Source organism: Mus caroli, unplaced genomic scaffold (assembly GCF_978045245.1).
Source record: "Mus caroli unplaced genomic scaffold, Mus_caroli_1 scaffold_13, whole genome shotgun sequence".
NCBI lineage: Eukaryota > Metazoa > Chordata > Mammalia > Rodentia > Muridae > Mus > Mus caroli.
The window spans coordinates 55,544,260-55,556,264 of NW_028227268.1; the positions used below are offsets into that span (position 1 = coordinate 55,544,260).

Consider the following 12,005-nt stretch of genomic DNA (forward strand, 5'->3'; position numbering starts at 1 on the left):
TTGTGCGTTTCCTTGTCTGTCTTTCTTTCCTGCTGACTGTCTTAGGCTTCTAATGCTGTGATAAACACCATGTCCAAAAACAACTTGGAAAGGAAAAGCTTTATTTCACCTTACAACTTACAGTCCTTCATGGAGGGTGGTGGGGAAAGGAACTCAGGACAGGAACATAGAGGCAGAAATGGAAGCAGAGACCGTGGAGCAACAGGGCTGGTTCGCTCAGCCTGCCTTCTCATACAGAACCACCTGCCCTGGGGTAACACAGCCTACACAACAGTAAGCAATACCATGTCACACGAAGATGTCCTACAGACTTGCCGACAGGCAGTCTGATGGAGTCTCTTTCTCAGCCCAGGTTCCTCTTCTCACAGGATTCCAGTCAATCAGAACTGGCCCCTTTGGAGAAACAGAGTTTGGACTCTCCAACAGGACTTCCCCTCCACTCCTTTTTCTCCTTCATCCCTCTCCACTCCCTACCCACCCTGAGCAACCCCACCTTGGCCCTCTCCACTGCATTCCTGGCACCCATGCAACTGATTCCACTCTAGGTGAGCTTTCTGGGGTGAGCTCCCTGCTCTGGAAGCTCTTCCATTCTGACCAACTACAAGACGGATTTCTAAGAGACTCTGTCACTGAGTGGAGACTTTCCCACCGTTCCTACAATAAGTGCCCCTTAAGAAAACCTGTGGAGACACTCTTCTTCCTCTCAGGGGATGCCAAACCTCCTGAGAACAGGGACACTCTTCCTTCACATGGACCAAAAAGTGTCACCTTTGACTTCCAAATTCAAAGAGACTTCCATTTTTCCCTCTAGTGCAATTGAGGGACTGAGACTCCCAACATTTCAGCCTCCTAAATATGACCTCTCTTTTGCTAAGTCTGGCCCTTCTCCTCCTCCTGATCCATGCAGACATGATTCACTGTCCTCCCTTCCTGGCCTCAGCCTTTAACCTACCTTCTGCTCCTCGCCCAAACCTTCCCTGCTCACACAACTCTCCCCCCACTACACATGCATTCTCATTCCTTCAGAGAGACCACTGGGCCTGAGGGCCCCACACACATCCTTGTTCTCCTCTCCCTTGCCAATCTCTCTCAGATAGGAAAGCTTCTAGGCTCACTTGTCTCTGATTCTGACTTCCATTGCAAAGAATCCCAGCGCCTTTCAAGTCCTGTGACCTAACCTGACATGATAGTTATGTCACCCTCACTTCCACCCTCTCTTCCCAGGACAGGGGACATATCTGGATGGCAGGAAGCTCAGGTACACACTATTCTAGACTAGAATAGGGATCATAAACCAACCTGGATTCCTAGTAGAATTACCAACCCAGTTCAAATAACGTCTAAGGAAGACCAGAGAAGGTAATCAGAAAATAGGACCAAAATACATTATACCCCATGTATGGCAATGTCGTAATGAAATTCATTATTATGTATAATTAATATGTTAATAAAAGGAGAGTGTTTTCTTTTTGCTTTTAGAAAGAAACGGCTTGGGGCATGGACGGCTCGGTCGTCGAGCACTTACCTAGCATGAGTAAATCCTGAGGGCTGCAAAATGAGCTGATGAATATTTCAAGTATCATAGGTAGAACTATATCATTAGCCTCTTATGTTGTAGGTAATAGCTGCAGAGGTAGAACTCATGTACAGCATCCATGGAGCTCTGGAACTGACTCCTGGAACCACACCAAATAATTATGACCACAGAGGTTGGTAATATTCATGAATGGACAAAGCCACGAGGAAATCTGGAGTGGAGATGAGCAAGATTACCCAGACTGAGCTCCTAAGGTAAGTAATGTTAGTACCAATCCTTGTTCTGCCTTCTTGGGAAAACCCTCAGTTTTCTCATTTGCAAATGGGAGCAAAGCATCTGCCCCTATATTCCACAGGCAACCAAAGTGTTCACTGCAGAGGGGGAGGCTTTATTCAAACCTCAGTGTTGCCAGTGTGGGCAGAGCTCGACAGTGGCCCTGCATCTGTCCTGGCTTTATTTAGTACCAGGGATTGAACCTAGGACCCCAGGCTTTCCAAGCATGTTGTCTACCACTGGCCTATGCCCTACCCCTGTTTAATCCACTATAACAAGTCAACTCAGTATAGAATATGTTCTAAGACCCTCGTCTATCAGGGGTAAAAGACTCCAAGTTATGCCCAGTGTTTGTGAGTCAAATGAACAGTTTTGATTACTGAGCAGATTCATTTACATGGGAACAACTCATTTCCTAACTGAAATTAAATGAGATGATTGAATGTTGGTTACCTGGGAGAAGAGGCTGGGGATGAAGCAGGAGGTTGGGAAGGGAATTGATTTTCCTTTTATAAATCTTGTCATTGACTTAGTGGCTACAGTAAGCTCAAATTACCTTCGCAATCTAAAAGAGATTAAGAAGAAAATTAAGTATTCATAATACAAGGGAAAAGGGAAGCAAAGGTGCTGTGTACCTTTCCCAGGTCACTTTGCATATTATCATCTTTAGCCTGTGGTAGGTGAGTTTCTCCTACTGCTTTCTGGCTCACCACTCACCGTGGGCAGAGGCTGCTGGCTGCCCGATTTCCTTATAAGGCTACTTAGAACCCTGACCTCTGCCCTTACCCCAGTCTTGCTTTTAAAAAGGAGTCTTATAGAAACTTCTTGTAATAGCTGATATTAGATCAAGTGGTCCAAAGATATCCATGGTGAATCATTTAATGTCCACACAAATATTTTTAACTGAATACCTTCAAAGCAGTATCCTAGTCTAGGTCCAACCCCAGGGATAAATGAAGGCCTTGGCAAGCCAGCTCCCCACTACACTGTCACTGTGAAGCTTAGCCTTATGTCTCTCTGGGGCAGTGAACATTACACCACTAGCATCTCATTGGGATTACTGGAAGCTTGTGCAAAAGTCAGACCCTGGGAGCTTGCTGAAGTGGCTCATCAGCCTGTAGAGTGCTCACCTAGTATGTATGTGTGCGAAACTGTGAGCTAGCACATAAGGTGCTGACCTTATGAACCCAGTGCAGCAGTACACACCTTTAATCCCAGTGCTTGAGAGAAGGAAACAGAAGAAGTTCAATGTTTTATTCTGCTAGGTGAGATTCTATATCAAGGGGGACAAAAAAAAATAATAAATAATAATAAAAAAAGATACCTGGGGTGAACTAGAAGGTTTTTGAATTGAGGCAGACTGGAATGCTTCATTCTTAAGTTCTCCAAGGAGTTCTTGGGCACGACGCTGTCTCCCAACCTTAGCCTTGTAGTGTTGCTTCCTGCTCTTAGCTACACTTTAGAACAGTGGTTCTCAGCCTGGGGATCTTGGCCCCTTTGGGACGGAATGACCCTGTCACAGGGGTTGCCCATGACCATTGGAAAACACAGACATTTACATTACAACCCATAGCAGTAGCAAAGTTACAGTTATGAAGTGGCAAGGAAATAATGTGATAATTATAATATGTATTGGGGGTCACCACAACATGAGGAACTGTATTAGGTGGTCGCAGCCTTAGGAAGGCTGAGAATCATTGCTTTAGAGTCTCCTGGAGATGAATCTGGAGGTGGAAACTGGGCATCACCAGTCTGTAAAGCTCTCCAAGTGTATGTATATGTAACCTCTCTTGGGCACAATGGCATTCTCAAGATGTTACCTTTGTTTCTAGAAGCTGGAAGCTCCAGGTAGCCCATTTTTGAGCACATTGCTGAGGAGTACCCAGAGTGCAGACTAGGAATAGATTTGCTCATGTGGGTGGCTTTGGTTAAACTCAGAGTCAAGGGCACTCTGTTCTCTAGGAACAGGTTTCTCAATATTCTTCTCCTAGCCATGGATTTGGGACAATGGCTAAACCTCTGGTCTTAGCTCCTTCTAGTTCCTAGCAGCCCCTCCTTTAGATGCCCACTTCACTTCAGAGCAGCTTCCTCCACAGGGGAGTGTAGCCTGGATCCACCAGGGAGCTCATTGCCATGACAATGGTGCCACAAGGCTTCACAGAATTCACAGGACTCTTTCAACTTCCTGGGTGTGGAGAGTTCCACTCTTGTACCTCTGGAGGAGGAGATAAACCTGGCCACACCAGACTCACAAGGGAAACAGAATTTTCCTAGCTCCCCAAAGAAACCGGTTTTCCTGAGCCAGATGTGGGGTTGCATACCTAAGATCCCAGCATTGAAGAGGTGGAGGGAAGAGGATCAGAGTTCAAGGAAGGCCAATCTCTAATACATAGTGAAATGAGCTAGAAGCCAGCCTGGGTTACATTAAATCCTGTCTAGAGAAAAAAAAATTAAAAAGAAAAAGAAAAGAACCAGTTTTCAGGAGTGGTGTCTCACATCCTGCCTGGAGGTTTCAGACAGGGTTATTGTAAGTTCAAAACCATATTGAGCTGTAGAGTGAAACTCTAAGAAATAAACAACAAAGAAGCTCGCCTCTTTTCAAGCAGAGCTCCAGTACCATCCTTGTCATGAGGTATCTACTGAGGAAAGAGAGGGCAGCCTTAGAAGGGAGACTGCCAGGAAGAAGCAATGGTTCTGAAAAAAAAGCAGAAGGCTGAAATGTTCATCTGTCGCCGATAGCTGTGACATCAGCTATGCTTCGATGTATTATTGGCTTCAAACACACTCTAGCAGGCAGGGATTCACCAGCAGCTGGGAGCTTCTGGCTTGAGATTGCATGTGAACTTCCAGTCCACAATGTAGTCCAGGCTACAGTCATCTGATGCCAGATTGGAACTGACAGATCTACTTCCAAGATGGCTCACTCACAAGGCTGTTGGCCGGAGTCCTCAGTTCTGCAATGTGGACTGGTCTGTGGGTATGTGGTATGATGGTTAATCTCAGTTGTCAACTTGCTGAGATCTGGAATTACCTGGAGATGGGTCTCTCTGCCTATCTGTGGGAGATTGTCTTGATTTGGTTAAATGAGATGGAAAGACCCTCCAACTGTGGGTGGCACCATTCCCCAGGCTGGGATCCTGAACTGTAATAAAAAGAGAAAGTGAGCTGAACACACCCATTCATGGCTCTTTTCTTCTTGACTACAAATGCTGCTTCAAGCTCCTGCTTTCTTGGCTTCCCCACCATGATGGTGATAAATTATACCTACCTCCCACTAAGCTAGAATAAACACTGCACTCTTAAATGGCTGTTATAAGGGACTTTTAGTCACAGCAACCAAAAAAGTAGCAACAACAGGAGACATGGGTGTCCTCATGATATATGGCTGTCTTCCCCAGACAGAGTGCTCCCAAAGCCAGCAGGACAGACCTACAACATCTTTGATGCCTACAATTGCCTTAGGTCAAGTCATCCCTACACAGGGAATATACAAGAGTATGGATATCTGGATGTAAGCATCCTTGACAGCCATCTTAGAAGCAAGTTACTTCAAATAGAAAAGTCCTTTCTCTGTCATCGGCTATCTAAGCATGGCTGTGCAGGCATTCCCTTCCGAGGAGACCCATAGGGCAGGTGGTGACTGTGATTTCAGCCCAGCTTGATAACCCAAAGCAGGCAGGTGCACTTTTTTTTTATAGCACACCCGTCAATCAAAGGCCATGTGCACTGATCCTGCCTAAATATCCTCTGTGTCTCAGCCCCAGTTTATCAGGATCCTATCACGGGCAAGCAATCACAGAAAAACTTGCAACTTAAGAAAAAAAGAAGTGTTGATCCATATTAATGAAGAGTTCAGAGGGAGGAAGCTTCAGGTTTGGCTGGGTCTCAAAGCTAAAGCAGAGCTGTGGCCTTGCTGACTTGACTCCACTCTCATCTGCTTTGACCTAACCCTGCTGCTGTCCTAAAGCTCTCTGTTACCATGTGTCTTAGTCAGGGTTTCTATTCCTGCACAAGCATCATGACCAAGAAGCAAGTTGGGGAGGAAAGGGTTTATTCGGCTTACACTTCCATACTGCTGTTCATCACCAAAGGAAGTCAGGACTGGAATTCAGACAGGTCAGGGAGCAGGAGCTGATACAGAGGCCATGGAGGGATGTTCTTTACTGGCTTGCCTCCCCTGGCTTGCTCAGCCTACTCTCTTATAGAACCCAAGACTACCAGCCCAGGGATGGTCCCACCCACAAGGGGCCTTTCCCCCTTGATCACTAATTGAGAAAATGCCTTACAGTTGGATCTCATGGAGGCATTTCCTCAATTGAAGCTCCTTTCTCTGTGATAACTCCAGCTGTGTCAAGTTGACACAAAAATAGCCAGTACACCATGGTACCTGGTTGCTCCAGTCCTGCTGATTCTTGCGATCAGCCTGGGTATGGAGGCTTCCAGAAGCATTTGGATTTTTTTTTCTGTAATGTTGGGGTAGAACCCAGGACCTTCTGCTTGACAAGAAAATGCTAAATCACTCAGATATTTTTTAATTAAGAGAAAAAAATTTAAGACAGGGGTTGGAAAAACTAGGATTCAGTGGTTAAGAGCATGTATTGTTTTATAGAGGACCTGAGTTTGATCCCTGCCACCCATCTGGAGCTCCAGCTCCAGAGGATCCGATACCCTCTTCTGATTTTTGAGGATACTTACGCTTATAAGCACATACTCATACATGGGCAAATGAAATTTAAAAAATAAATAATTATTAACAAAATTTAATTCCAGTGGTTGGGAGACAGAGACAGGCAGATCTCTGTGAGTTCGAGGCTTGCCTGGTTTACATAAGCATTCTAGGCCAGTTGGAGTTTTATAATGACTTCAAAAAATGTTTTTCGAGACAAGGTCTCACTAAATTGCTTACACTGGCCTTAAATTCCCTGTGTAGCCTAAGCAGGCTTTGAACTTGTAAACCTCCTGTCTCATCCTCCCCAGTAGCCAGATTTAATAGACCCATGGCACAAGGGCCAGCTAAGGGTTCTTCAGGGTAAATATCTTTGAGATGGATTCTTTCTTACCCTTCTGCACAAGTTTGTTTGTTTTGAGATGCAGTCTTGCTGTGTAGCCCTGGCTGTACTGGAACTCACTATGTAGACCAGGTTGGCTTCAAACTCACAAAGATCCTTAAGCATCTGCCTTCCAGGTGCTGGGGTTAAAGGTATGCACTACCTAAGTCTGGCTTTAAATATTTCTTTACTTTTATTTAAATGTGTGGGTGTTTTGTCTGCATGTAGTCTGTGCAGCACACCTGTACATGGTGACCATGGGGGCTAGGGAAAGTTGTCAGATATCCTAGACCTGGAGTTACAGACAGGAGTGAGCTACCATGGGGGGTGCCTGGAATTGAACCAGGGTCCTCTGGAAGAGAAGCAATTATTCTATTTAGCATCTTTTCTGCTCCCATCTTGAACTTTTATCTGACCAAGAATATTAAAATATACTGATTGCTTTAGCCTGCAATGTATGTTCATTCTGGGCCAGTTCTAGCCAACAAAATGAGAGAGGGGAGAGGGGGGAGAGGGGAGAAGGGAGAGGGGAGAGGGGAGAGGGGAGAGGGGAGAGGGGAGAGGGGAGAGGGGAGAGGGGAGAGGGGAGAGGGGAGAGGGGAGAGGGGAGAGGGGAGAGGGGAGAGGGGAGAGGGGAGAGGGGAGAGGGGAGGGGGAGAGAGAGAGAGAGAGAGAGAGCCCAAGTTATCAGGTTAAGTGCAGTAAGCTGTCTGACCAGATCTAACATCACATGTGTGCTGCAATCTTTCTCATATGCCATAGTGATTTTTGATAAAACCTTGTGTAAAGAAACTGTGCCCACTTTAATCTCAGCCACTTGGGAGGCCGATCAGAAGCTCAAGGTCAGCCAGGGCTGTGTAGTGACTCTGGGTCAACTTGAACGAGTTAAGAGAGACTGTCTCAAAACAAAAGGTTGAAGAGACAACTCGGTCGTGAAGTGTCTGCCCAGCATGCATGAGAACCAGAAGTCAACCCTCAGTACTGAAAAAGTAAAATTAAAGTAGAAGAAAAAGAAAGAGAAGAGGGAGAGAGAGAGAGAGAGAGAGGAAGGTAGGGAAGGGGAAAGCTAGCTTCAAGTCCATAGTGGCTCCTTTTAGAATAGTTTTCAGGAACTGGTCCTTTTAGTGACTTTTTCTGTTTCTACAACAGAATGCTTTTAACTGGGCAATTTATAAAGAAAAGATGTCCTGCAAGCTGGGCTCATTGAAGGACATCATCTACAAAATTTGCGACTTGGACAAAGATTGAAGCCATGTAGGGTCCAGAAACAGATAGCCAATTTCAGTTTCCTGATGTTAAAAAAAAAAAGTGTTCAACTCTCACACTCCCACAAGTAGAATGAACTGTGCACCTGCCATGAACAGAGGCACTGCGTTGTTGGCCTTATACTTCCAGCTAAGGCCTGAAGAAGAAATCCAGATGTGAAAGCAACATAAGTGGATTTTAAAATATCTGACCTCACCAGTTAAATTTTGTGCCTGAAGAAGCTGGTGTCAGCTCATCATGGAATACTCAGTTTGTACATCAAATTACAAATCTGGAAAGGCGAGAAGAGGTCTAACTGGCTCACACTTCAGAGTCTGTGAAGGCCGAGAGCAAGCCCTCTTCCCTGGTTAGAACCCCAGCTCTGGGGAGCTAGCTCTAAGCAGCACATTGATTCTCTAATCCAGTGGTTCTCAACCTTCCTAACGCTGTGACCCTTTGATATAGTTCCTCATGTTGTGGTGACCTCCCAACCATAAAATTATTTTGTTGCTACTTCATAACTGTAATTTTGGTGCTGTTAGGAATCGTAATGTAAATACCTGATATGCAGGATATCTGATATGAAACCCCTGTGAAGGGGCTCATTTGACCTCCAATGTGGTCTTGTATCACAGGTTAAGAATTGCTGCTCCATTCCACTCTGGATTTAGCCATTCAGGAAGGCGGGGGTGGGGTGGGGTGGGGTGGTGTAAAACTCATGACCCACTCACCTCCCTGAGCTCCCACTTCTCAACACCGCTACACTGGAGACCATGTTTATGGCATTTGGAATTCTAGGGGGCATATTCACATCAGAACTTATTGCTTAATCAATGTCATCTACTGCCAGGGTTATAGAGGCACATTAAAATTCCTGGGCTGGATATTGCCCAGGCTTGGCCCAACTTGGGATGAAGGTGAGTCTGCTCTAGCCCTAGGGAACTTTTTAAAAAAATCATGTATATGACATGATATATAATTAATATTTAAACATCTATTTGTTTTTATATGTATGAGTGTACTGACTGTACATATGCACACAAACCATGTATATGCCTGGTATCTGCAAGGATCAGGATTCTCTGGAACTTGAGTTGCAGTTCGATTTTGATTTGCTATTTGAGTACTGGAAACCAAGTTCTGTCCTCTGCAAGAACATCAAGTGTTCTCTCTCTCTCTCTCTCCCCCCTCTCTCTCTCTCTTTCAGGGTTTTCTTTGCTGCCCTGGAACTCACTCTGTAGACCAGACTGACCTCAAACTCAGAGATCCACCTGTCTCTGCATCCCGAGAGCTAGGATTCAAGGTGTGCGCCACCACTGCCTGGCAGCAACAAGTGCTCTAACTACTGAGCAATCTCTTCAGCATCTATGATTAGTTTTTGAGACAGTGTCTCACCATGTAGGCCTAACTGGGCTAGAAAACCTTATGGAAATTAAGCTAGCTTCTAATTCAAAGACATCCATCCACCTGCCTCTGCCTCCCAAGTGCTGGGAGTAGAGGTGTGCATTGCTACCTTCTGCCTAAAGTTCTTACATTTTTAATTATGTCTACATATGTATGGGTTTATGAGCACAAGTACAATGACCAGGAAGCCCAAAGAAGGCAACAGATTCTCCCAGAGTTAGAGTTAGAGGAAGTTATGAGCCCCTTGATAAGGGTGCTGAGAACTGAACTTGGGTCCTCTGGGAGAATAGTAAGTGCTCTTAGCTGCTGAGCCATCCCTTCAGTCCTTAGGAAACATTTTAACAGCCAGCATATTCTTCTCCAATTGGGACCTCATCAATTCTACCACATGATAGTTCTTAACTACCTTTGCACAACCCTTCCTGATCACCTGTGGGTGATTCTTCTCCAAGACAGCAGAGACAAAGCCAATTCTGGTTCAGGGTGGGGAGATAGGCTTCTCTGAGCTGCACTGCTCACTAGATAGATCAGCAGCTTACTGCCACACTCCTTGGCTCTCTGCTTCCCCTGTAAGAGTCCCTATCCGTATAGTAGTTACTCTACCAAGACTGATGAGCTCGCTAAATTCTGCATTTTAAAAGCTGGCTCTGTGGAATTTTGCAAGAGCAATGGCTTCTATTTTTAAAGGGGCTGTTTGGTTTTTTTTCCCCCTTCTGATCATTAACATGTGAAATTTGTATCCAACAGAGCCAGTTTGGAAAGCCCAGCTGCAGCGTAGAGACTTCCCAGATCATGCGGAGCTAGGTGAAGGTTGCCCAGAGCGGGATCCCGTCTATTGGTGCTCTGGAGCTTCCTTAGAGAATTGAGAGAGACACAGCATCTAAGAGAATGTGGGGTGGACTCTTTCATGTGTATGGAACCTGCAGATTTAGGAATACAGTTGCTATGACAAGATGAGATTAGATTGCTCTCATTGGCTCCAACTGGATAATTCAAAGAACAATAATCCTTGTGTTCAAATTAGGCTGGAATCACAGTCTTACTTCCCTGTGATTAGTTATAATAGGTTCATATGAACTTGGTAGCTAAAAAACAAAATACAAGCACTCCCCTAGAGTTTGGAAGGCAAGAACATCGAAAACAGTTTGATTCTGGTGACGTAAAGATGTTAGGACATCTCTGCTCCCTTCAGAGGCATTGGGACCCCTCCCATAAGTGCTTCTGCAAAGCCACGCCTCCTTCTCCCTGAGTGCTTTACTCTTCCACAGTCTCCAAGAGGACCTAGGCTGCAGCAGAGGGCAAAGCCAATTCCCTATCAGGCAATAGAGACCCTCCACGAAAAGTAACATGGACCTCTCCTAGTCTGGAGGTTCCTATTATTCTAGGATGTGAGGTTGCACAGCTCTGGTCTGTGTCGTGTGTGTGTGTGTGTGTGTGTGTGTGTGTGTGTGTGTATGTGGTATGTTGTTTGAATATGCTCATGGGTGCTTGTCCACGTAGCTACATGTGTATGTATGTTTGACATAGGTCATCTTCCTCAGTCAACAGCATCTCTCACAGAGCTCAGTGGTTCAGCAAGCTCCAGAGATGTCTGCTGCCATGCTGAAGAACCAAAATCAGGTCATCTTGCTTGTGCTTCAAGCACCTTACCCACTGAGGTGTCTCCTGAGCCTCCCTGGCCTCTTTACTGTAAAGAGGCAGGGGGATGGTAAATGTATGGCCAGCTTGGGATATTCACTGAGACCCTGTTACCAAACCAAAGCAAAGCAGACAAAACAAAACAACAAAAAGCAAGCAAGCAACAAACAAACCAAACAAAAAACCAACCAAACATAGCCCAAACTAACCAATCAAGCAACCCAAGGGCTGGAGATGTAGCTCTGTGCAGAGGCAAGGCCCTGAGTTTGAACTTCAATGTTAAAGGCAAAGAAATCAAACAAAAGGGTACACGTGATGGCATTTAGGACCTATCCCAGCATCCCAGACTCCACATTCAGCATCCTTCCTCAGTCCTATCTCCAAAGGCTTGCTTTTTCCTTCTTTCCTTCCCTCCTACCTTCCTTCCCTTCTTTCTGTGTACATAATAAAACATATGACCAGAATTAATATGCCTACCACAGTGGCCCAGGAAATTTGGGCAGCATAGAGCAGGTTAAGAAGTAAGACTTTAGCTGGTGTGGTGGTAGGTACATACAGTCCCGACTACTTGGAAGGAAGAAGGAGGGTTGCATTAGCATAGGTGTTCCTGGCCAGTTTGGGCCTCTTGGCAAGATACCATCTCAAAAACAAACAAACAAAATGTTTATTTTGCCTGCTTATATGTCTGTGCACCATGTGCATGCAGTACCATCAGAGGCCACAAGAGGGTGTCAGGACCCCTGGAACCAGAGTTACAAATGCTAGGAAGAGGACTGGGAATGGAACTGAAAGACCAGCCAGTGCTTTTGTAACCAAGTAGCCACCTCTTCAGTCCCATCAAAATACTTCTATATTTGCAT

General features: G+C 45.4%; 1 pseudogene; it reads left to right on the top strand.

Annotated features, from left to right (window-relative positions):
* The first annotated feature begins 8,110 nt into the window (after positions 1–8,110).
* LOC115032325 (ATP synthase F(0) complex subunit k, mitochondrial pseudogene) lies at positions 8,111–8,294 on the top strand (annotated as a pseudogene).
* The last annotated feature ends 3,711 nt before the right edge of the window (positions 8,295–12,005 follow it).